This window comes from Chionomys nivalis, chromosome 5, assembly GCF_950005125.1.
Source record: "Chionomys nivalis chromosome 5, mChiNiv1.1, whole genome shotgun sequence".
Lineage (NCBI taxonomy): Eukaryota > Metazoa > Chordata > Mammalia > Rodentia > Cricetidae > Chionomys > Chionomys nivalis.
The window spans coordinates 67826667-67853875 of NC_080090.1; the positions used below are offsets into that span (position 1 = coordinate 67826667).

The 27209-nt window shown below is 46.0% G+C and overlaps 1 protein-coding gene and 1 non-coding gene across 2 annotated transcripts in view; one reads left to right on the top strand and one right to left on the bottom strand.

Moving 5' to 3' along the window:
- Positions 1 to 27209, bottom strand: part of Nmnat2 (nicotinamide nucleotide adenylyltransferase 2) — a 160863-nt gene that overhangs the window by 80702 nt on the left and 52952 nt on the right. The gene's annotated exons all lie outside the window — the stretch shown is intronic.
- On the top strand, positions 10329 to 10401 carry Trnak-cuu (transfer RNA lysine (anticodon CUU)). Its single transcript has one exon. It is a non-coding gene; the product is annotated as a tRNA-Lys (tRNA).

The following is a 27209-nucleotide window of genomic DNA, read 5'->3' on the forward strand; positions in this document are numbered from 1 at the left end:
GGTCTGTATTTGTTATGATTCAAATCTAAAATGTTCCCCATATTATGTATTTGAGAACTTGATCCCAGCTGGTGATGCTGTTTGGGGGTTCCCTTTAGGATGTGGGGTCTACTGGCAGAGGTGGCCCTGGACGGTTATGCCCGCCCGCCCCTGGTTCTGTCTTAGCTTCTTTGGTTTCCCTGTCAGCGGCCCAGATAGGACAAGCTGCCGTGCAGTACTGCCACCATGAAGGAGCTGTTCCTGCCATCACGCTTCCCTCAGAGAAAAGGACTAAAACTCCTTGAAATCAGGAGTCCCAGGAAACCCATCCTCTATCGAGTTGCTGCTGAGAAGTATTTTTATCTCAGTGTCGAGAAAAGTAACTAATTTGATATTATTATTTTGTTATTATCATTTAAATTGCTGGGAGTCAAAGTAGGGACCTTGTGTAATTGGTCACCCACTGCCTCTTATATTATTTTTAAAATATTTGTTTTGCCGTTTAAGATATAGTCTTTCAGAAGTCAGGACCATTACTAATTGTTTTTAACCCCCAGCCTCACCAGTGGCTTGCACGTTATAGATATTCGTCAACCCCAGCCTCACCAATGGCTTGCATATTATAGACATTCATCAGACTCTGTTGAGTAAATGATGCATGTATACAAACTAGTCTGTTCTTTAGGCATAGGATGATAGGGAAGCGGACAAGTCTGAACTCAGTGAAATTCCCTTCTGGGTATGACTGAAGTAAAGTAGAATATTGTGTCCTGAATATATGTAATTTCTTCTTATACCTGCTTAATCCCCTGAAACAGACATCGCTGGCCTCCTGATTCAGCACCTGACTGACCTTGGTTGGGCTCAAGTGCTGCTGTTGTAGTGCCCCACAACGGACTCTATATCAGAGCAGCTTAGGAATCAAGCCAGGGTACTGCGCGAAACATGGTGACTGGTAACCCGGCCGGTCACTGGCCCTTTCCAGATTCACATAATCCTCATTCTAGACTCCGGTACGCATGGAAGACTGAGCATGTTTGATCATTTCCACTCTATCGAATTGCCACTAAAAATGGCAAAGGAGTTTATTTCAAATGAGGAAAGATGAGAGAAGATCACTCTAGACAGAAGATGCCTGCACAGCTTTAGGAAGTGGACAATGGATACATGAGTGATAATTGACTTGGCAGAATGTAGAAAGTAAATATTAAGCGCTAAAGACAGGGAAGCTGATAATAAACATGCTAATTTGCACCATCAAATCCCAGAAGGCTTGGGATTTGAAGTGGGGAGCTGATTATAGAGCAATGGGGAAAACGAGACTCCTAGACGCACCCCCATTCCTCTTTACCCACAGTGGGTTGTTGCTCCTCCTTGACTCTGGTATAAGATGGCAATATTATTGTTTGGAGCAAATAATCCCAAGAGGTTCTAGACCCAACAAAACCGAATGAGAAGCCAAGAGAAAGTACTTTTAGCAACATTATAGGGATTAAATGAAAGCCACCCCCCCACACACACACACACACAACAGTGAGATTCACAATCCCTTCTCCATAAGGCTCCTAGGCTTAAGCAGACTGATTTATGTTCCTCAATCAGAAAGCTGAGGCTACATCTTTAAGGAAATGGAAAAGCTCAAAGAAAATACAGGTGGATATTTATGGAAACACTTCTCCATATTCATAATGCTCCCTAGTAAGCAAGTCCATCTGTGCTTCCATAGTGAACCAACAGCCTAGGACCCCTGTCAATCAAAGAAAGCCACCAGCATAAAGGGCAAAGCCCAACTAAGCAAATGGGAAGAGGGACCCTGAGAGCAGAGGAAATGGAGAAAGCAGAAGTTCTTCCTTAAATCTTTGTATTCTTAGAGATGTAGGAAGATCTTCTGGAGGAGCCAGAGAGATGGCGCAGTGGGTAAAGGGCTGGCTGTGCACAAGGCCCTGGGCCCAGACCCCCAGCGCCCATGCAGCAGGTGGCTATAGCCCCAAAACTGGAGGGCAGAGGCAAGCAGATCTCAGGGACTTGTTGGCCAGCCAGTCTAGACAATTGGTGAACTCCCGGATCGGGGAGAGACCATCTCACATAAAGAAAGATAAAGTGGGCAGCAACACAGTGTACACAGGTGAATAAACCCTCCTCACACACTCACATCGGGGTGCACGCACACGCGTGCACATACAGGTCTTGTGTCCATTTTGCTATAAGGAAGAAATAATTATTTGTTAACTCATTCATTAGACATTTACTATGCCTCTTTGTACAAGGCTGGCATTATTCCAGGTGATAAAAACACAGGAGTTAATAATAGGGTACAAAACACTTACACATCCTGTATTCATGAAACAGTTCTGGCGGGCACCACTAGACAACATGTAAAGAAAATAAGTTAGATATAACATGGAAGATTGGGCTGGAGAGATGGCTCAAAGGTTAAGAGCACTGACTGCTCTTCCAAAGGTCCTGAGTTCAATTCCCAGCAACCACATGGTAGCTCACAACCATCTGTAATGGGGTCTGGTGCCCTCTTCTGGCCTGCAGGCGTACACATAGACAGAATATTGTATACATAATAAATAAATATTTTAAAAAATGTTATTAAAAAATAACATGGAAGATTATGGTAAATGCTAAGGAAAATCTGGGGGAACAAGGAATGGGGACAGGCAGAGCTAACAGGCAAGATTTTAATTTTTTTAACTCTTAATATTAATAATTTTTTGTTTTTTGAAACAGGGTTTCTCTGTTGCTTTGGAGCCTGTGTTGGAACTCGCTCTGTAGACCAGACTGGCCTCGAACTCACAGAGGTCCGCCTGCCTCTGCCTCCTGAGTGCTGGGATTAAAGGCATGCACCACCATGGCCCAACCAGGCAAGATTTTATAAATTTAACTCATTGATTAAAGGAGACCTCACCGGCAACTTGACCCTCACACATAGACACAATGAAGACTAAGGAACAAATAGAAGAACAAGAACTTGCCAATTAAATCTATTACAGCCGAACTTGAATATACTCTAAGAACATCTGGAAAGACATGAAGCTGAACACATAAAAGGTGGGGAAATGCGAGTCAAATAATCCCAAACTGACTCTGAAATTGTGCATTCTAAGACCTTTCTTTAATAAGGGGAAAAACTCAAGGAATAGGAACAGGGGTCCAACCTCAAGGTGTGGAGCAGGGGAAGAAGAGAGGAGAGCTGGGTGGGACAGCAGCTTTGTGGGAACCCAAAAGTCATGCCCCCACCTGGTCCAGCCTCTTAAAGGCCATTGGCTGAAGGAGGTTTCCTATCACCTCCCCCTTTTGTCTAAATAAGAGAGTTCCAAACCTACTACAAAACTATATACACTAAGAACAGATATCAAGTATAAAATCAGAATTACAATCAGCTTAAACAATATTAAGCAAGGAGCATATGCCAAATGTTTTAATAATCATTCTATTCTAAGGAATCTAAGTCTTGTATTAGAAATGACTTGGCTATATCATAAGAGGAAGGTAACTATGGCTATCTAATCTTTAATCCCATCGAAGGCCTGAGAAGGGAGATAATATTACTTGAATAGACAGAAAGTGCCACAAACTGTGTGTATGTATGTGTCTGTATGTGTATGTGGGGGGGTATAGTATGTGTGTCTGTGTGTACATGTGTGTGTAATTCAATACCTATCTAAAATGTAACTCTAATAATCAGACAATAAAATATAACAGCCCAACTGGAAGACAATATATGAAAACTGGACAGACATTCCTCAGAGGAAGATAAACGGAAGGCCAAAACTACATGAAAAAGTCTTACAATTATTAGAAAGCAGGAAAATGTGACATAAAGAGTAATGAAATACATTTTGCATCAGTTTCTAAAAACAATATCATCCGGGCATTGAGGCATGATGCCTTTAATCTAGCACTCTAGAGGCAGAAGCAGGCAGAAATTTAAGGCCAGTCTGGTCTACATAGGGAGTTCCAGGGCAGTCTTGGGAAATATAGAGAGACCCTCTCTCAAGCAACCACAACCAAATGCAAAAAAAAAAAAAAAAAAAAAATTTGAAAAACTTTAAAATTTTTATTTATTTAGGGGTGGGCCCGTGTGACACACATGTAGAGGTCAAAGGACACCTTGATGAGTCAGGACTCTCTCCTTCCCACGTGGATTCCAGGGATTGAACTCAGGTCGTCAGGGTTGGCAGCAGATGCCCTTACCCCCTGAGCCGTCCCAACAGTCTTGAACAACGTTCTAAGTTGTAAAGAATTACAGATTTACTGGAAGTCGCAATGAGGGCAGATAGTTCTCTTCCTGTTTTCCCTTCCGATTGCATCTGTTTGTTGTTTGTGTTGAGGCAGGTTCTCCTGCACTGACTGAGCCAGATCCCCAGGCCATCTGGTTCCATCTCACAGTATTTCCACCCAACATCCCACTAAAGACACTGACAGTTCTGTTGTTAATATGGAGGGAGCAGGACACCCATACTGATGATGAGATGGTAAAATGGCACCTTCTTTGGAAGCCAAGCCAGTGACTTGGTGATTCTACTTCTAAATGTATACAAAAAGAAATGAAAAGATCTCCATAAAAATGCTTCCGCGAAAAACTTCTATGTTGTGTGTTCACATTAGCCCCAAACTAGAAACAACCAGGTCCCCATTAAAAGAAACACAGACAAACAATAGTAGCCTCATAAGGTGAAACACAGCTCAGTGGTAAGAAAGGACTGTGCTGTGCTTCAAGAACACTGATAAGGGCTGGGCCTGTGGCTCAGCTAGAGGAGAGAGTGCTTGCCTAGTACATTAGAGGCCATGGGTTCTAGCTACAGCACCATGTAAAACCAGTCATAGCCTGAAATCCCAGCACTGAGCATGAGGGAACAGAGAATCAAAAGTCCAAGATCATGCTTGGCTAATAGTGAGTTCAAGGCCATAATGGGCTTACTGGAGATCCAGTCTCACCAAACTAAACCAAACCAAACCAAAATGACTACAAAAACTTATGACTCTCTAAAGCATTATGCTCATTCGGGAACTCAGTAGGAAACTGTCTGTACTGTGTGTTTTCATTCTTCTTGAGTTCATGAATGCATAATGAACCCGAGTGACAATAACCAGAACAATGTCTGCCTGTCAGGAACAAGGACTTCTGGGAAAAGCCTCCCCCCCCCCCCAAAAAAAAAACCTCTTTGAGATGATGGGACCACTCCAGACCATTAATAGTATCTGGAGCTGGTTATATGGGTGAATATGTCCATCCAATTAAGTGTATACTTAAGACCCGTGCCTGCGATTTTATGTACTTTTTTTCATCATTTAAAAATATAAAATGTTTTCCATGGTGAGAAGATAATGAGATAATGTGGGGAGAATTGAGGGAGAGGGACTGCTTCTTACCTGCCAATGATATTGTACTTTTAAAATTGTAAATATGTTTTACTTGGATGAAAACACAAATTTAATTCTAAAGTCTTTATGCCATTACTTGACATTTTAGTTTATTATTATTATTACAATATTGATTTTATAAATAAAAAGCTCATAAGAGTAAGTCACTTACTGAAAATGAAGATCCCGAGTGTAGCCTGCCAATCATCCTAACCAGCTGCTCTGTGAGCAGACACACGGTGTACTTGAGAAGCGCTGGTGAGAGCTGCCCTCAGTCAAGGGGCTTTTATGATTCTGACCTCAAGGATAATGGAACAGAGAGTCGGGGAAGCTTCCCTCTGCCAGTCATTTCCTGCCTCCCATTTAAATTCTTAATCACTTGATACCTTGCGCCGCCAATATTCTCCAGCCATTTGTGCTATTACTTCCAATTCCAGGACTCTAATGCCATGGATAATGCCTGCCGGAAGATGCCACAAGCTTGGCTTTTTATGTAAAGAAGTTTGGTGCTTCAATATTTAATGCTCCAACAGTGGAGATGCAGGGGATACACGGGCTCATAGAGCTGGTCCTTTATTTGCTAGAGGAGACTAAGAAATAAACCAGTCTCTCCCATCTCCTCTCTCTCTCTCTCTCTCTCTCTCTCTCTCTCTCTCTCTCTCTCTCTCTCTGACAGTCTTATGTAGCCCAGGCTGGCCTTTCGTAGCTGGAGGTGGGCAGCAGCTTTGGATCCACCTCCCTAGAGATAGGTCTGTGGGCATGGGTCTCCATGACTGGTGTTTGCTGGGACTGAATCCCGGGCTTCACTCATGCTGGACAAGCACTCTACTAACTGAGCCACGCCCCCAGCCAAACAAGAAGTTCTGAGCACAGATTTCAAATAGTTTTCCTGTTCCCCAATGAGATGTGTGCAGAGGACTATAAAGATGGAAATGCCACAGAATGCAGATGGGAGATGGAAATGACCCTAGAGACCACAGTCCTAGTATAGGGGTCCTATGTGACAATTCTTGAGGTGAATATGATTATTGGGAAGCGGAAAGCCGCATTATACTCCCCTGAGAGCTACAAGGGACCACTGTGACCTCTTGTTCCAAATGCTTTCACTTTACATATGAAGGGGGAGGGGTCAGCGCTGTGAACATAGAGCTGGGATTTCTATTTTAACAACCTTGGTTTTTTTCCTACCTGGTTTTCACTTATTAGAGGGACAGTCTTGATCATGGGCTTAAACTGAGCTCTTTTGTAAAACAGAAATAGAGACTCAGTTTCCATCACTTCCGATCTGATAAGACTCAAATGAAATAGAGGTTTGGAAGCTGTTTTGTTAACTCTCTATTAATGCTGACTTTTACTGTTGTCCAAGCTGTTAAATGGAAAGACTTTTAAAACCAGTAGTCAAGTCTCCTGAGACAGCGCTATCAGTCTGGAAATGCGACGGCTCTCTGGTAGAAGTCCATTTTCACCAAGGGTTTCTGGCTTCTGGGGCAGCTGGAAGCAAGTAGAAACTGGGATGTGCTCAGAGGTTTAGCCAGCAGTTAGACATGCAAATGCAGACTGCATTCCCAGCACTCAGGAGACTGAGGCAGGAAGGTAGTGAGTTCAAGGCTAGTCTGAGCTTCACAGTAAGGTGAGAGGTGGTAGAAGAAGAGGAGGAGAAGAAAGAGATACGGAAGGGGAAGGGAGGGAAGGGAAGAGAAGGAGGAGAGAGTGGGGGAAAGGGAGGAGGAGAGGGAGAGGAAGAAGGGGAGGGAAGGGAAAGAGGAGAGAGGGAAGAAGTGGAGAAAGGGAGAGGAAGGAGGAGACAGGAGGAAAGGGAATGGGAGGCTGGAGAGTGCTCACTTGGTCTCAGACTAGAGCTGGAATGGAGAAGGTAGGAAAAACAGGACTAAAGGACCAGGAGAAGGACGTGTCAGAGCCAAGTACCCCTATTCACTGTTGGCTGGATTCTCATGTCCTGCAGCGAGCTGTCTTCAATGGCTCCCAGGGACAAGTGCCCCATCATGGTTAGGAATGCAGTTCCTGAGATCTTAAAACCTCAGGGATGAGAACCTGCTCAGAGCAGGCTGGGAAAGCACTCTTGTAGTCCCTTCGGAGGTTTCGAAGAGGGTTGCAGGTGACCGGCCCTTATGTGAGAGGTAGTCTGGCCATGAGCATTCACAGGTTAAAGGTCCTTGGGCTGGCAATGTCCCTGACTGAGCTCCATAGAAAGAAATCATTTAAAACTGGGGTGGTAATAATAATAGCTTCTTTATAGGATTATCATGAGAAGGGCGATAGCAACGGCTGGTGTTAATGGAATACTATCTGCTGCGGACTGTTCAAAGCTCTTCACCCCTGTTATCTTGTTTAAATCATCACACAACACAGTTTTGGTTGTTAACTGTCTTGGAGCTGGGAGGGACCATGTGTAATCTTAAAATTAAGTTCCTTTTGAGCGAACTCTTTTATCTCTACCTTCAGGGTGGCCTAGCAAGAGGTTCTAAAAGAGGCATGTCTGTGCAAGGGTGCTGGAAGCATTCATTTATGCCTAAAGAACACAGGCATGTCCTGGAGTCAGGGAAGTGCTTATTAAAGACCAAAGCCCTGAGAAAGCGAGGACGTGAAGGCAGGATTGGCTGTTCTAGACCCTTGAACACAAAGCCCTTTGGGCCAATTACCATGATTACCATGAGCAGAGAGCTCAGTTCCATCACATTCCTTAGGTCAACTGCCAACCAGCCTGGCAAGGGTTCCAGGATACAGAACTTGCCCCTCTCCAGTGGGTCCAAACATCAGAAAACATCTGCCCTGGTCAACAGAGATTTCCTCACATCCTTCCACTAGAGCTGGAACTCAAAACCTGGTACCTGGGGATAAAGTGGTTGGTGAACTGTAGGGACGCTTTATTTTGTTTTGTTTGTTGAGGCAAGGGCTCACAGGGCCAGGCTGTCCTTAAATTATCATGTAGCCAATGATGACCTTGAACTTCTTTTTAAAAATTTTTATGTGGGGCAGAAGAGATGACTCAGTGGTTAAGAAGGTATACCCTTCTTCCAGAGGTTGCAAGTTTGGTTCCCAACACCCACTCCAGGCAGCTGACAACCACCTGTAACTTCGGCTCCAGAGAATCCAACATTTTCTTTTGGCATCCATCAACAACTGCAACCAAATGTGCATACACATACATAGAAACATACACACTAAAAGTTTTTTAAAATGAGAGAGAGAGAGAGACCATGGAGCATGGAGAACGATTCCAGGTGCCATCTTCAGGAATGTAATCCATCTCATTGGTCTAAGAGTCATCATTTTGACTAGGTTGGCTGATCAGGGAGGTCCAGGGATTCTCCTGTCTCTGCATTTGCAATGCTGGAATTCATAAGTATATTATAAACACTTTACCTACTGAGCAATCTCATCAGCCCAGCTGTGAATTTCTTAACCTTATGCTTCTACCTTGCTTATGCTGGGTGTGCACCTGCTTATGTGACGCCGGGCAATGAACCCAAGGCTTTGTGCATGCTAGCAAATGTACTAGCTGGATTACATCCTTAGCCCCTAATGGTCCCTTTGGATGCTGGCAACTATTTTAGCTGATTGACTGCTTCTCATTGGTAGCCAGACCTAGAACCTGTTTGACTTCAGTGTGAACATACCTGGCTGGATGATGAGAAGTATCTGTCCTCCTATGCCTGCCAAGCTGGACTCAAGAGGCACAAGCCAAAGATGACTTGCTGAGCTGCCGGCTTATTTAATTATAGCATCCATCCAGTGGCCAGATGTTGGCAGTGTTCTTGACCCAGGGCTCCTCCTAACAACCTGGATTTGTATTAGGGTGGGATAATGACTCACACACTAATATCCTTTACTTAAAGGCATGTTGGAGTGAGCAGAGGTGTTAAATGATTAGAGCTGTTGACAAGCTGTGAACTAAGGCCAGACATGTCCTCATTCTACCAAGCAGACCCAAGTCCAACAGGCTCTGCTACTACTCCGTGTCTGCTAATGCCTGGTCCTTGGGTTTCAAATGGCTGGCAGAACAGCACACTGTGAGTTGCAAGTGGGCACTTCCCTGAGGCTCACTTCAAGATCTGGAGAGCACTGGGTCTCTATCATGTACTTGTAAAATGGCAGCCACAAGACTATGAAGCAATGGAATCACAAGCCTTTTGGACAGCGAGTCATGCATAATGAGTGCCCCTATTATGTAACAACCGAATGCTGGTTGTGCTTAGCTCTGGAAAACTGCTTCCTCCAGTTCAGGTTAATCTCAGACTCTGTGCTTAAGACTCCTTTAATTCCATTAAATGCTCCCACTCTCAGAAATAGGCAGAAAAATATCAAAATACTTAGGTCCTCTCTGTTCTGTTACTGTGTTTTAGTTTGGACACATGATTACCAAATTATTGGGAAAATCTGGGCTCCATTCCTTCCCAAAGGCTTTTGCTTTGGTGTAAGATCTCGTCTATAGGCTCTCTTGTGGAAGGGGTCTCAAGGATGCATCTAATGATGTGACTGTCCTACCATCCGTCCTCATTGCCACCCTCCTGTTTCCTAGGCGTCCCTGCCTGCTGCTCCTGTTGTGGGCCAGCCCATGTGATAAACTCCATCACCATGGAAAAACCTCAGCAGTGGCTCCTACCTGTCAGGCCAGCACTTCACAAACCCTAAGCAGAGCCACAGAATGAACTCTCTAAGTGGTCTGGGGAACATCTGGACCTGCCAGGAAGAAGCCACAGAACACACCCTCCTTTCTGCAAAAGTGGTGGGACTGAAGGCTTCCCTTGGAAAGATTCTGGTCCTTCATCTCACCAGCTGGGTTGTGCTCTCTACCTTCTGTATGCACTCATCCATGGTGGAAGGAGAGAATGGACTCCCCAAATTGTCCTCTGACCTACACACAATGTGACATATGCCCATGTGTGTGAGTGTGTGCACAAAGCACAGTTGTAGTGGGAGCTGTGGGCTGCATTCCTGCTGCCCAGCTCCCAGCCACCCAGCTAGCTCAGTTGGTAGAGCATGAGACTCTTAATCTCAGAGTCGTGGGTTCGAGCCCCACGTTGGGCACCATTTGTAGAAGGAGCTACAGGCAGGCCTGCTTTTCATCCCGCCGGCTCCTGGCCACCTGGCTAGCTTATGCCCTGAAATAACAACACATAAATTGTATTCATTTAAACACTGCTTGGCCCATTAGTTTCAGCCTCTTCTTGGCTAACTCTCACATCTTGACTAAGCCATTTCTAATAATCTGTGTAGCACCACGAAGTGGTGGCTTACCGGAAAGGATTGTAGTGTACGTCCATCTTGGGCTGGAGCTTCATCGCATCTGACCTGGAAAGGAGCGGCATGGCGATTGCCTCACTTCCTCCCAGCATTCTGTTCTGTCTACTCCACCCACCCAAGGGCTGGCCTATCAAAAGGGCCAAGGCAGTTTCTTTATTAACTAATGAAATAACAGATTGACATATAACCTTCATACATCACACAGTAAGTTTGCAAAAAACTGCTAAAGGCAAGTCAGAGGGCTTCATCTTCCTCCCAACCCTCCTATCTTGTTCATCACCAATTCTGACCCCAGACAACAGCCCGGCTTTGTTTCTGGTTTTGCTGCAGACTGTAGCTGACTTAGTTAGGGTTTCTATTGCTGTGAAGAGACATCATGACCACTGCAATGCTCATAAAGAAAACATTTAATTGGGGTGTTTCGCATACAGTATCAGAGGTCCAGTCCATTATCATCATGGCTGGGAGCATAGAGGCATGCAAGCAGGCATGGTACTGGAGAAGTGGCTGTGAGTTCTACATGTTGCGGGCAACAGGAAGTCAAGTAACTCCCTTGATGCTATCCTGAGCATAGGAAACCTCAAAAGCCCGCCCCCACAGTGGCACACGTCCTCCAAGTAGACTATACCCACTTCAACAAAGCCACATCCCCTCATAGTACCATTCTCTATGAGATAATGGGGGCCAAATAAACTCAAACTACCACACCCCCCATCAGTGGCTGTTCATCACTTTCCCTGTGTTCAAGGAACTGCACCAGGTGGGCACAGAATCTTCAGGCCCCTGGGTATGTATGTTCTCCTCCACTAAGACCTTTGTACTGACCACAATACACTGGTAACAAAATGAGGGTTGGATGTCTGAAGGGGTACAGGGAGTAATTGAGAAAAGATAAATGCTTGCGTATGATGGAACAGGCCAGTCTTGAAGTAGGCTTACTGGAATGAATATACATGCTAAGAAGCATTTTAGGCAGAGTCTTTGTTTGGCAAGATGAAACTCCAAATCCCTCTCCTTCCTCAATCCTCCAGTACACGGCAGAAATGAGCAAGGATCACACTTGCTAAGGTCTTGACTTTGGATGAATTCCCAATGTCTGCTCTATTGAATTTAGCACTTCGCTTCTGATCCTTCCATTAGCTAGTAAGCGGGACTCCCTGAAATCACAGGGCAAGTCTTTTCCAGCTATTCAGAAGCAAAGCCTTGTAAGTCACGGCAGCCCTTTCCCATAGCGCTTAGGGAAGACAGAACTCTAGAGGAGGTAGGTCATTGCCAGGAGAAGCGACACCAAAGCAAATCCTGGGCACACTCAGCACATCAGGCTACCCCAATCTTGTCTGTCACAAAGACAGAGCATCATCTATGAAATCCAGCCCAGGTGGCAGAACTTGGCTGGTTTGCAGGACCTGGTCACCTGTCCGCAGTCTATACTATCCAACGGATTGCCTCTGCACTTCAGACATAGCCCAGGTGCAAGCCGCCACATGGATTATGGTTCCTCCGAGGACAGAGCTGCGCTGGTTTGCGATCTCAAATCATCAGTTTAATAGCTGCATTCTTTGTGGTAGGATGGCAAGCAGACTTGGAAATTTTCACTGCCAAACTTAAGAGCCTCTACTCCTTCCGGCTGCCTGGGAGGAGCTTTCCACATCCACACCCAACCCTGGGAAGCCTGTGCCTGCTCTCAAAAGGACCAGTTAGCCATCCTTAAACAGCCACACCCACAGAGAAAAGGCTGGACCACACTCAGGCAGCTTCAGCCCTGAAGGCAAGGGAAGAAGCTGAAACGAAGAGATGTTAAAGGCCTCTTTCAGTCCTGCCTGAGGATTTTAAACACCTTCTCCTCTGGCATATTTGAAGTCTGTGTGTTATTGTTTGTTTAACTTACATTCCCCCTCATCCCCACAAGCCTCTGAGATCAGGAGAGCTGAGTCTTTGCATGGTCTGTGCGGAATGCTGAGTGTGCTTTCTGTACTTAGAGCAGCAGGAAACAACACTGCTAAAATCAGCAGCCGCCAAGGTGGCCTGGGTCCAGAGGGCAGAAGCCAATGGGGCAATGTCCTCTCGAGTGTGTGAAAGGGCACCATGTCTCCAGAGCCGTAAAGCCATGCTGGAGGAGGAAGGGAATATCAGCTACAGATGTCTTCCTAGAAATGAGCACTGACCACACACTGGGAGAGTCTAGGAGGGAGAGCCAGGAGGTTCATCCTTCGGGGAGAAGAACTCAGGAGCCATCCTGCTGTTGATGTTGCCATAGACGCATGTGTCAGGACCAAGTAGGAGGATCCCTTGCTGCCACCGGAGGAGCAGAAACTCCAGAGTTGAATGTATATGCCAGGCAAGCCCTCCAGCAACCCAGCCATACTCTCCACACATTCTGTGGCTTAGATGCTCTGAGTCTAGCTCTGTACCCAGCATGAGGAGGCACGTGTGGGATATTTAAAGATGTAGAAGATCTTCTCGCCACCCGGATAATGGAACAGGAGGCAAAGAGTTATTAAGTGAATTAATTGAAGGACCTGATAGGGTTCTTCCTTCACCTTCTGTCATACATCAAACAAGAGTGTTTTAGAGTATCCAAGAAGAGAAGCACGTCTCCGAACCTACTCACTCTCCAAGATCAGGAAACTTTCTTGCTCAGGTTTAGAAAAAAAATCAAGCAAATCACTCAAAGATCCTACAGGCTGATACAGGAAAAATGGGGGCGGGAGTAAAGAGGGCAAAGGAAAAAGAAAATGAGGTCTTCTTCAGAAAGAAGACGTATTATCAGTACGTGTTTGCCGTCCACATGAGTTGTCTTTAGTAAGCAATGGGGGAGGTAGGCTTCTTTGTTTGTCTATTAGAACTTGAAAAACAAGCAACAGGGCAGCTGCCCGGCAGAGGAATATGTGGATGAGGGACAGTACGGGGAATCATACCTTTGCGGTTAATGTCCGAAGAGCAAATGGGGCGGGGGGAGCGTCGAGAATCCTTCACAGAGGGAATGAGGATGTCCTTGGTGTTGGCATGCTTAGGATTCAGTGTCAGAGGAGACAGAAAGAGTGGGAAAGAAGGTATATGCTTTTAGTTAGAACCTAGAACCGTGGGCCGCTGTGGGGCTCTCTGGAAATACCGCAGGCCTGACTTACAAAAGCAACACTTGTGGCGTCATTACTGTGGATAGTCAGCTCTTAGACAGCTTAGCGGTTTATGCCTGAAATCCCAGCACAGGGGAGGTGGGGAGAGGAGGTTTAACTCAAGTTTAAAGCCAGCCTGGGCTACAGAGTGAGATCCCACTTCCATGACAGCAAAATCAGCTCCTAGAACACTTGTGGGAATCATTTTATATTTCGATGTGCCCCTTGGGAGCGGAAGAGATTCTTTACAGACAGGGTTGGGGACGCTGCTGCTACAGACACCCAACTTCCACTCCGCGTCTGTCACGTGCTACACCTTCCAGGTCCATTCATCCAGTCTTCACAGTAGCCCTGCTGAGTAGGCAGGCATTTTATATCTGAGGCAGGCCTATCTCTGCGTAGGTGGACCTCTCCCCCCACCCCTTACTGTTAGGTAAACTAAGGCTAAGAAAATGAAGTGACTCTGTCTAAAGCCACTAAGGGGTTGAGCTGGACTTTGAATCATCAGTTCATGGAGATAAGATTTACTGGGAGGGAGAACTCCCCAGTTCTAGGTTTGTGCTGGTAAAATGGCAAGAGAACCTCACCATGGAATCTGGCAACAGGGTTTGGGGGGCATCCTTGGTAGCCATGTGTCTTAGTTAGGGTTTTATTGCTGTGAAGAGACACCATGACCAGGGCAACTTTTATGAAGGAAAACATTTAATTGGGGCTGACTTACAGTTCAGAGGTTCAGTCCATTATCATCATGGCTGGACAAGGTGGCAAGTAGGCAGATATAGTGTTGGAAAAGGGGCTGAGACTTTTACATCTTGATATGCAGGTAACAGGAAGTGAACTGAGACACTGGGTGTGACTTGAGCATATATGAGACCTAAAAGCCCACTCCCACAGTGGCACACTTCCTCCAACAAGGCCACACTTCCTAATGGTGCCATTCCCTATGAGCTTATGGAGGTCAATTACATTCGAAGTACCACACCATGTCCTAGTACAATCTCTAGCCAGCCCCCACAGTTCCAAATCTCCCTTCTCACACTCCAGGTCAAGGATCAGAACCTGGGCCCTGTTTTCTTAATGCCGTTCTTTTTGCTTAGTTGTTTATATCTTCCTGTTACTAATTTAATGGAAAATTATTTGCCTTCTGAGTACACGTGTCAGCTGATGCCAAGCCTGATGATTGTGAGTCAGTCTATGAGACTAGAGCCAGGGAGTGCTGTGACCATCCCAACACTCTTCCTGCAGGGAGGATCTCACCTGATGAGAATGTGTATGGCCTCAGGCATCCCCGTGTTTACCTCTCCCTGCGGTGAAGCACTATCTAGTTCTGAGATGTTTTGAATTCTCCAAAGTAGAGCACAAGGGTGTCTGAGTGGCCTGGGCCCTGCATGTGACAAGATCAGTGAGGGATCTGAAGAGAGGGGTAGGGAAGGAGGCCCTGTCCTTTTCTGAATACTTCCTAAGGAGAGAGAAGAACCAGTGCAAACACTCCCAGAGATCTTTGGGGACCAGAGGGATTTCCCTGTTCATCCTTGCCATTCACATATATAAAAACTGGAAGGTTTTTTGAAAGACTCTGAGCAAGTTTCAAGCCAATAGGAGATATCACAATATTAGGGCCTTAAGGTAGCCACTCTCTGTGGCTTACACAGAAGACTAGGGTGAGCTGGTACTGCCTTGCTTCCCGCCCTAGCCCAACTCACCACGTGGAAAACCATTGGACGCTCAATCAAACGCCAAGTACTCAGTCATTTCAGACCCTTGCATTTCTAATAACTGAGGAGATGCTAGAGGTTTTCAAAACTGCACTTGACTTGCCTCCATATTTTTGGGTTGTTGGTCTCAAAAAGGAGGTGGCATTCCTATTGCCATGGGAACGTCTACTTTGATTCACCAGCATTCAAACCTCCAGCTGGGAACATCCTGTTCCTGGCCTGGTTGCAGCTCATGACCTACTTCTTGTTTGAGCAGGAGCTGCAGTGAGACATCTGGGAGATGAGGTACCTCAAGTCCAGTGCACGTAGCCTGGAATTGTCTCTTTCCTTTCTAGGAGGGAGCAAGGCATGCCGCTCCATCCAGTGCTGCCACGGCAAAACCGGATGATAATGTGGGATCCTCTCTGGTGAGCAGAGTGTGAGTTTAGCACATAGAGGACTTGCCTATCACAGAGACCTGGGTTATTCCCTGGCACTGAGTAAGCTAGGCCTGGTTGTGCAAGCCTGTAATTCCAGCATGTGGAAAGTAGAGACAGGAGGATCAGAAATTTAAGATTGGTTTGGGACACATGAGGTCCTGTGTAAAGAAAAAAAAAAAAACCAGTTAAGGAGAATAGAAAAGATAGTGCCTGGACAGTCCTGCTTCCATGGTTTATCAGGTCAGGAGGCCTTTCTCAGACTTGCCAGACGGAGCCTTGCTCTTATCTCTGGAAGCTTATTACCCCAGCAAACAGCGTAATTAGTCCAAAGAAAAGAGACAGAGCAAATAGGCTGGCTTAAAGACAGAGATAAAGAGAGGGGAAAGTGAGGGTTACAGCTGACTGATATCTAGGGTGGGTGGGTACTGACACACTTACCTTCTCGGGGGGTCTTCACATCTGGTCTGCAGCTGTAATTCTATGATATTTCCCAAGAACCATCTTTAACTTTCTTTTCCCCTTTCTTCCCGCTGTCCAATACATCCCTAAATTCTATCAATTTTATCTCTAAACTATATGCTTCTCTCAACCACCACAGCAGCCAAATCAGTGCCCAGGCCAGCACTTCCGCGAAGGCTTCATATCCACTCTCCCATCACCACTCCTGCCTCCTTCTACCCATCTTCTGCACAGTGCGACAAGCTGCACTTGAAAAGATAAATCAGAGCAACATTTCTCTGCTTAGTGAGGGCTTCCCTTCTGGGCACAGCACACAACCACAGCCCTCTGCTGGACTCTGGGCCCTGCATGGTCCATCCAACCACACCCTGTTGATGTCACAGTCCTGCTTGCCCGGTCCTTACTGTACTTTACAGAGTCACTGGCCACCGTTTTCCCAGTCACTCTCTGTTCCTCACTTCATCCTCCCCTAGTTCTTTCCCACTTACACAACCTCAGAGAGCATTTTAGAGGCTGTTTCTTCGGAGAGGCCTTCAGCCTTCTGAGACTCTCTTCCATATGAGTCAAGACCCATCTTGCTTGTCCAGAGCTCCACTCCCTGGACCGATCACGGTCTATTACTAGACACTAATGGTTTCTCAACTTTGGCTCTTAGAGCTGCAGCCTCATTGTCACTGGAGACCCAGGAATGCAATGATGAGGCCCCATGTCAGATCCCTGGCATCATAAGTCAAGTGTTGGCTGTCATCTGGGCTCTAACTGACCCTCTGGATCTATCTGGAGCCCCCAAGTGTTTGGGGACCAGTGCCAACACCTGGGGCAGTTTAGCTGGCATCTGACTCTCTAACTTGAAAAGTAGTCAATGTCACAAATCCTCAAAATAATGCCATAAATAGGCTATCTCTCTACTTTATAGATTTATGTATATTATTTCAATTTTGAGGCAGTCTCTCACTGTGTAGCCTGGCTTGGCCTTAAACACTTGATCTTCCTACCCTAGCCCCTCAAGTGCTGGGATTACAAGCATGTGCCACCACATCCTGCTAGATTTTAAAATTATATTTATCAAGTTGCTTCTTAGCTGAGGATAACGTTGAACTTCGGATCCTCAGCTCTCCAACTCCCAAGTGCTAGGATTACAAGTGTGCCCCAGATTTTTTCCTCAATGAGACATAAAGAGTATTTTGTCTTACATTACTCTTTCAGTCGTGGCAAAGCCAAGAATTTTAGCCTGGTTTTGTCCAAATAGAACTCATTGTAACCTCAAAGCTACACTGTTCCACCTCTATTAGAAAGAGCCACAGCGCTGTGCGCCATCTCTGGTATACAACCGGTGTGTCGGGGTGCATCTAAGCAGACCCCTGGTTCTTGGAGACTTTACAGTGGGCAGTATTAGGAATGACCCAGGGTGCACTTGGTAGCTCCCAGTTCAGGTGGGCAATCTAGCATGTACCTACTAAACATCAGAGCATGAAAACGCAGTGTTGCCACCATGTACATCTGTTCCGGATCACATGTGTTTTGTTTCGACTTGGACTTGGCCAGGCTCCCCCTCCCCACGTAGATCATAGATCCCCAGTGACTCACATGCCAGATACAGGACCAGCTAAGTAAAATGTAGGTTCTGCACAATTGGTTTTGACATGTGTTGTGTTTATATAAATGAGCTGAGTTAACTAGCAAGGAGGTGAAAGGCTAACCCCTGGAAGACAAAGAACTGTTTCTGGTAGTAGAGGATGGAAGTTTCTAGGTCACATTAGCTACATCTGAGACTAAGCCTCCTAAAGCCCAAATAACATCTCACCAACAGGGTCAGGTCTGCCGTTCCAAATTTAGGTTTTAGTGCTGGCAGCGGTCTGAGTCTGCATTGTATTCTACAGATTATAAAAATGAGGGCTGGGCATGCCACTATACCAAGTTCAAGACTGGAAGAGACCTATTCCCCCCCCCAAAAAAAAGGCAAAATAGGTAAGACACAGGCACTTTCCTCAAAAAGCTTACATTTATGACACGAGTTGAGGGAAAAGTATAGAGAGTGTTGGTGAGGTGCAGAGGCGGAATATAAGTCACAAGAAAAAGAATTTAGGTGGCTGGGAGAAGAGAGATACTGAATTCAATAGAACACTCTGAAGGACGATGAGGAAAGAGAGAAGGCTCAAGCAAAGGGGAACCAGCAAATACATCCCACAACACCGTGACCCGAGTTTAGATAGCGACAGAGAACTGAAGAGCTAGTCAGAAGAGATACAAAAATCAGCAGCTAGGGAGGGAAAACGGGGTACTTGATTTATCACTCCATATCCCTGGGCCTCCACCCCAACCCAGCCATCATTTGACCTATCAAATTCAGGTTCCTAAGCCTACACATTCCTAAATGTTCCTAAAATCTTCAGGCTGGCCAAGAGCATGCAGCTCTTCTGCCTTCTCACTTTTGTTTTGTTACCAGAAGGCAGCAAGCCAAGAGGTCCAAGGTGCAGCTTGCACTGCTGCCCAGGGAGGCTCCCTGCAGAACCGTTTTTCATTGACTCTGGCCACACTGCCCGGGAGCTCCAAGCATCAGGAACATCCTTATGACTCAGAGCTAAGAAAGCGAATTGGCTTTGCTCGGTGAACTGTTCGAACAAACTTGATAAGATTTCTTTTGTATTATGTTGTTTTAACCAAAATCCAGACAAGAAGCTTGAGGGAAGGAGGCTTAGTTTGGTCACAGTTTGAGGACATGGTCCATCATGGCAGAGCTCGTGGGAGTGGGAACACAGGGCTGGGATTCCCTACTCCTCAGTGGACCTGGAAGCAGAGAGCAAGCCTGGTGCCTACCTCATTCTATGACCCACTTCCTTCAGCCACCCTGAAGATTCTACAGGTTCTCCAAATAGCGCCACCCACTAAGGAACAATGTCCAAACATAGGAGCCTGTGGGGGACATTCCACGTTTAGGTGACAACTTTCCTTCTAGACTTTAAACAAAACAGCCAAACTTAATACCAATTACAGAACACACGGAAAGATTTGTTATCATATAGACGATTTTATTGTGTTTTAATGAACCTACCACATTTCCCAAAATATTACCTCTTTCTGGAAGTCTACTAGGATTTACCCTGAGTTCCCTCAGGCTTCCCCAGGGCTGTATTTACCCCCGGATTACATGAGTGAAGCCAGAATCTTGTCAGAACCCACGTTCTGTGCTGCTATTGAAGGAACAGGAAAGGGGAAGCCCCCTCTCTGTGTTTTGGGCAACAGGAGGGGTACTGTAGCCCACCGTGCTGTCTGAGAAGGAGAATAGAGGAGGAGATGCAGGGACCAGGCTCTCTGGACTTTCTGGATCATTCCATAACTTGAGTCATGTGACCTGAGAATATACTACTCTTTTGGATGAAGTTGATCAGTTTTGGATACAGGACACGAAGAAGGCGGTGTCTGGTCATCTTAGGGGATGGATGAGATGGAGACAGCTCAGGATGGGGAATGTACAGCCCTCTGAGCTGCTTGCATTTTGCTGCCTTGCCAAGGACCTGGCTTAGCAGGAGGGGCGGGTACTGTTCTTGGAACTGTAACTGGATATAGAATATTCTAGGTCTTTTTGTAGAGAACCCCATAAGATCATGAGGTTTGTTTGTTTATTGTTTGCAACATTCTAGAATGAAAATTCACTGTGTGTCCTTGATGTCTGTTTTGAGCACACTCCTTATATAAAATTAAATATGCAACTTTTGCAGGGGGTGTACTCTGGAGGCAGCTGGGTCCTTCTGCAAGTTTGGGGATTTCACACACTTTTGAGTTCCTCTGAGTCTGGCAACCAGTCACTCAACTGTGGCTCTGTTCTTTTCCTTCTCAGTCATGAAAAAGCCCCACATTTGTTCCCAGGGAACCTAGAATAAGTTTCAGGCCAAAGCTAACTAGATTGTCCTCAAACCTTTAAACAAGGAATTATGAAGCCCATTCCATAGATAAGAAAGCCATGTCTTAACCAAAGGCAAATAGCTTTTTAAGCCAACTCTGTAACTTGGGGGCCAGGTAAAATACATGGGATTGAGGTAACTCCTTCCATTACTAGTTGAAATTCTCAGGTTCTCACTCTCCAAGTCCCGTTCTCTCCGCTGCTGCCGCCGCCCCTCACAGACTCCTAGAGAAAGAGCCTGCTGGCAGAGTCCTCCAAATGCCAGATATCTGAGAAGTACCAGCAGGCAGGCATCTGAGAGGTACCCTGTGCAGCTGAGGGTTAGAACATCTGCCAGGTCATCGATCAACATCAAATGACAGCAAATTTGCCCATAATGGAAAACAGGCTGAAGGAGCAGAGAGCAAGTCTACTGAGCTGGCATCATGCCCTCACTGCAAAGGCTGCTCTGGGGCTCACAGAGAGAGGATCCATCAGTGATGACCCTAAAACCTAAGGGAACCTCGGAGTTGGTTTTTCCTGAATGTTCTCTAATTGGTGGAAGCATTTTAATCAGCTGTGTCTTAGGAAGTAATGGATGATTATAAACACTTCATTTTTTATTTTAATTTTTATTTAAAAGCTTTTTTCTCATTTTACATACCAACCACAGTTGGTTCCCCCTCCCTCTCCTCATCCTGCTCCCTCCCTCACATCCCTCCCATGCAACCCTCCCCCATCCACTTCTCAGAAAGGGTAAGGCCTCCCATCCTCTCATGGGGAGTGAACAAAGTCTGAAGTCTGGCATACCAAGCTGAGGATCAAAGATTTCCCCCCACCCTTACCCTGAGGTTGAGAAAGGTATCCCTCCAGAGGGAATGGGCTCCAAAAAGTCAGTTCAGGCACTAGGAATAAATCCCGATGCCACTGCTAGTGGGTCCACGGACTGTCCAAGCCACAGAACTGTCACCCCATTCAGAGGGCTCTGTTCGGTCCTATGCAGGTTCCCCAGTTGCCAGTCCAGAGTGATTATGAACACTTCATGCCTTATAAAGGTGAGAGAGACGGAGGGCTCGGGATTATTTCAGTGGCACATTGCTTACCCAGCAAGCAGGAGGCCCTGGGTCCACTCCCCGGGATCAGAAGGAGAAAAGGGTGAGGGTGAAGTCATTCATCTTCTTTATTTATCTTGCCCTTCTCTCAGTGCTACACTCCAGAGCTTCAACTGCAAAACCGAGAGGCTTTTCCATCTTAGTGAGAGTCCCTATCCTTAAAGCCGTAATCTGAAGTATGTGCAGATAATACTAAACTCTCCGCATTGAGCGTCCGTCATGTGCCGCATGCAATTGCAAGCCTTGTATGCACACGCTTGTTAAATCTGGAGGACATCCGGTGAGGTCGCAGAAGGTTCAAACCCAGGCATGTGATCTCAGAGTCTGGGTGGGAGACCACTCTCCTGTCCCTCCCAGGCCTTTCTCACCCCCTAGCTATGACTTCTGACCAGGCATTTCTCACTACTGAGTCTCTTTTCTGATCCTTCCCTTGGGGTGAGGCAAATCTTGGCACAAATTCTGTCTCTCTCACTCACTAGCTTTGAACAACTTTTCAGCCTCTCAAAGCCATGGCTTCTTCACCTATGAGATTAAAATTTGGTGAAGCATTTGTGAGGGAATAAATATGAAAACCAGTACTGTTGAGAACCCCCTAGATGTCCCACAATCTTTCCAATCATTTTTACATTTATTCATGTGTGTGTGTGTGTGTGTGTGTGTGTGTACGTGTACCAAGACACACCTGTGAAGGTCAGAGGACAGCTTGCGGGAGTCATTGCCTTCTTCCACCACGTAGGTTCTGGGAACTGAACTCAGGTTGTCAGCCTTGACCGCAAATGCCTTTACCTGGTGAACCATCTTGCCAGTCCCATAAATAATTTTTAATTATTATTATATTTTGTTTTACGTATATAAGTGTTTGGCTTGCATGTATGTCTGTGTACCATGTGTGTGATTGGTGCCCAGGGAGGCCAGCAGAGGGCATTTGGATCCCCCAGAATTAGAGTTACAGATGGATGAGAGCTGCCATTTGTTGAGAATCAAACCCAGATCCTCTGGAAGAGCAGCCAGTGCTTAAATTCTGAGCCATCTCCCCAGCCCTCATGAATATTTTTAAGTAAATAAATGTGTAAAAGTGGCAACAGCTGACCTTAGTACTAAGAATACATTATACTGTAAATTCTGGCCTTGTCTCCTACTATCTGCATGCTCCCTAGCACCTCAATCTCAATGAAGAATCCTTAATACTATTCATATCAAGGGAAGAATTTTCCAGAAAAAAAGCAAAAGAAGCATGCTTTCTGCTTTGGGGACCTCAACGAAGAAGACTTCGTTTCTGAACTTCAGATTTATTATTGGTAATAGGGGAGAAATCGTCATAGCTTTTCCCGGCTGTTGTGAGGAAGAATGAGACTTGAAAACTCAAGCACACTTAGGCGCACCTAACAAGCACTCAAAGCTTTAGACGTGTATTCCCTCAGGAAGCCAACTGTGGCCTTAGCGGGCTAATTTTGGTGTGAGCAGGGAGGGGGATTGAAGTCTAACAGACAGCATCCCCAAACAGAAGAGGTCTGTGGGCATATTACAGCACCTCCTCTACAAAACAATGCCTCCACTTTGAAGCAAGAGGCAATATGACTAGCTGACCTCAGCGTGGCATTGCCCAAACACAAATAACCTCTCAGAAGCTCAAAAACGAGGAGGAAAACGATGGTTAGAAGAGAGGGATCCTAACCCTCAGCCAGCACTGCGCCCTGTGCAGTCTTTGTATAGCAAGCCGGTAAGAGCGGGGTGGCTTGGGAGGGCTGGGCAACATGACATCAGTCTGGCTTTCCATAACCGTCAGTCTGGCTCTTGCTTATTAACAGTCTCGCAGTGCCCAGACCTGTCATTTGTTCTTTCTCTAATGAATGGATAGGCTGTTTAATTTCCTGATAGGCAACCTAGTAATTTTAGTCTCCTACTCTGAGCCTCTGTCTGGCTCATTCCATGTGTGTAAAAGTAACTTTCTTCCTCCTGTTACGGTGCGCCGGCTTTCTTTCCATTGCGGCTCAGCTCTGAGGATATTCCCTCTAAGGCTTGAGTAGACTCCCTTATTAGTCACGTGTAAGCCCCAAGTGACCGGTGAGGCTGATAGCCACACTCAATCCTGTGATTGTTAAGCTGGTCCTGTGGGCAAGACACTGCACTGTGTATCAGGAACATTAAAAAAAAGATACAATACAGTCTTATGCCTTGAAAGAGCTCATAATATGTTGGGCAAGATGTCTGTGTAAAGAGATATTTACAAATGAAATCATAGTTCAATGATTGGTCTACAGTAGATCTTGTCGGAGTTCACAGAGAAGAACTTGCTAAGATAGCAGACACTGAAGTCCCAGCTCTCTTCAGGCCTCGAAGGGTGAGCCCTCCATGTATGTGCGGTCAATACCGGGAGGAGCAAGACAGGCATCTCGCTCCTTCATCGCCCTGTGTTAAAGCACGAGGCACAGAAGGAACCCAGGGGAGAAGAAAGAAAAGAAAAGTCTAGGGATCCAGCCGGGGGTGGATGGGGGCAGAGGCCCTGAGTTTGCTCTCTGGCCCTGGAAAAAAGAGGGAGGAAGGGGTGGGGACTAAGAGGAGAAATGAGAAGAGCAGATTTTCATTTTTGTTTCTTTCTAAACAGAAACACAGGTACAATTACAGGCATTAAAATCAGTTTATGGCTGGAGAGATGACTCAGGGGTTTAGAGTACTAGCTGGTTAGTGCTTACTGGTTAGTACTTGCTGGTAAGTATTTGCTGATTGACACAAGTTCAGGACATCTGGGAAGAGGAAACAACTGAGAAAATGCCTCCATAGGATTGGCCCACAGGCAGGTCTGTGGAACATTTTCTTAATTAATGCTTGATGTGGGAGGGCCCGGCCCGCTGTGGGCGATGCCAACCCTGTGCTGTGGTCTTGGGTTGTATATGAAAGGTAGATGAGGTGCAGGCCAAAAGCAGCATTTTTCTATGGTTGCTGCTTCAGTTCCTGCCCTGCCTTCCCTTCGATGGTCTGTAAATTGAGAGGTGAAAGAAACCATTTCCTACCCAAGCGGCTTTGGGTCATGGTCTTTATCACGATGGAAAGCGAACTAGGACACTGTGAAATAAAAAGACCAGAGCTCAAATGCCAGCACCCACCCATCACAACAGCATTTTTTGAGGGAGACCAAACACGAAACAGCCTGTTGGCTTCCAGCTTAGCTAAGGAAACCTGGATCCCAGAATTCAGGGAGAGACCCTGCATCAAAAGGAATAGGCAGAGAGTAATATAAGAGGACTCAGATACCCTCTTCTGGGCTTTCTCTGACTGTGCAGGCGCGCACGCACGCGCGCGCGTGCACACACACACACACAAACACACAAATAAATGTATCTTTTGTTTGTTGTTTATTTTTTGAGACAGGGTTTCTCTGTAGCGTTAGAGCCTGTCCTGGAACTAGCTCTTGTAGACCAGGCTGGCCTCGAACTCACAGAGATCCACCTGCCTCTGCCTCCCGACTGCTGGGATTAAAGGCGTGCACCACCACTGCCCGACAATAAATGTATCTTTTAAGAAATTAGTTTACAGTTCCATTTTGTTAAATAAAATGTCATGAGAAATTTAGGCAGGGGAAAATAAGTCCCTTTCCTCAGAAGGTGACAAGGGACTCCATTTGTTCTGTGCCCCCACACAGAGTCCTCAGTCTCCTCTGCTCTAGACCTCCTCTCACTCGTGTTTGAAGTGAAGACATCAAACCAGCATGTTCTGGAGACTCCTTAAGATTCTCACAGCCTGTGGACAAGGGTGAACTGTTTGTGTCTTTCTTTCTGGGAGAAAGGAAAATGGAGTTGTCTTAGTATACCCTTGGTTGTGAAGGGTAGTGAGAGGGAAAGACCCTACAACTGTGCTTCCCGCTCTATGGGGAGAGCAGAACCAGTGGACCATAGTGCTGAGCCCTCCAGCAACAGAGAAGAAGCTGGAGCAGAGTGAGCATCAGCACCAAGAAGGCAGCAAACAGGCTCAGACAGCTCCATTGCTCTAGACTAGAAAAACACTCAGCATGATAGAAGGATGTAGGTACCAGGAATGGACCCTTTTGTTGTTTTGTTTTGCTTCTTGAGATAATCTGGCTTGAACTCCCGATCTGCCTACCTCTGCTGCCCATGTGCTGAGATTATAGGTGAATACCTCTATACCAGCCCAAGAATAGATTTTTAAAATAAGGAACATAACAGGTGGTATAGCACAGCACAAACCCCAGGTATGTGGCTTCCTGGGGACACTTGTCATGATGCTTTTGTAATCAGGGTTGGGTGAGGCAAAATGCCAACACCCCTCTGCAGGCACAGACTGCAGAGAAGCCATCCTGACTCATGCCTCCAACCAAAATAGCATCTTGAACCCGTCAGCTTCCTTCTCTTCTCCATCAAGAATGCTTTAACCCTTTCTTTAAAAAAAATCAACTACATTCAGTGTGTGTGTGTGTGTGTGTGTGTGTGTGTGTCTGTCTGTCTGTCTATTACTGTAATATGGACCACATTTAAGTGTATGTAACACAGGCTAAGCACTCTGCTACTAGGAATTCCAAAATGACTAAGTCTCCGTTCCTACCATCAGAGAGCATATGGCAGTCAAAAGCAGCACCCCTACAAAATAGCCTCGTCGCTTTATATCAAAAAGAAACTACTTAAGACATAGTAAGGAGGCAAAATCAAACAGAGAGTAACAGAATGCATGGAAGGGCGAGGGAGGGGAGGAGTCTGATGTAAGGATGAGGAAGGGAAAGTGCCATTGATATACCGAGACTTGAAAGGCAGGCAGCTGCACAGATCACCATGGAGTTGGGCGATCAGGACTACTGATGCCAGTGTGGGTATTACTGAAAGTTAAGCAGCTCCAAGGGAATGAGAGCTGGTGACCAGTATGAAGACCTTGATGCCTTCTTGTGTGCTAGTATCGAACCAACCCCTGCCACATACAGCCTTGTGGCCCCTCAACACTTCTTGAGGCAGCAGCTCCCCTGGGGTGTCTATCTGAGCACCCCCCCCCCAGGACAGATGACCTCTCTTCTAAGTCTCAGAATTGTTCCTTGTAACTCGCTGAACATAACAGACAATGAAGACTGCTGAGAAGTCAAGAACAATGGCACTGGGTTTTGATCCTACTGCATGCACTGGCTTTGTGGGAGCCTAGGCAGTTTGGGTGCTCACCTTACTAGACCTGGAAGGAGGTGGGAGGTCCTTGGACTTCCCACAGGGCAAGGAACCCTGACTGCTCTTCGGGCTGATGAGGGAGGGGGACTTGATTGGGGGAGGGGGAGGGAAATGGGAGGCGGTGGCAGGGAGGAGGCAGAAATCTTTAATAAAAAAATAAATAAATATTAAAAAAAAAAAGAATTGTTCCTTGTACACACGTATTTGGTCATGTATTACTAACAGCAGCAATGTGCTCACAAGTGTTTGTCCGAACTTAGACCTGGACTTTGGAAGGAACGGAGCTTAATTCCTCCTCGTGGCCTCGGCATGTTCACGATCTGATGCTGCCTTAGCATGCCATGCTCAGCTGGAATTATCTCACTCTCTTTCCGCACCGCCCTTGACTCTTCTCTTTTTCGTTTTCTTTTACATGTAGTCTAGGCTCAAACTTGTGGCCTTAGCCATCCTAGAATTACAGGCCTTAGTTATAGCCACACTTAGTCCAGCTTAATCAATAAATAAGCATAGTTCTTCAAAGAATGGGTAATTTTCTTATTATTTTAGTATAGTTTGGCTATATAAAATGGTAGTCGTGGGCCGGGCGGTGGTGGCGCACGCCTTTAATTCCAGCACTTGGAAGACAGAGGCATAAGGGATGTCCCAAAGAGGCCCAGCAATAACTTTTTTCCTAAATCAGTTTTTTTTTTTTTTTCAGAACTGGAGTGGTGGTTAAGAGCGCTGGCTGTTCTT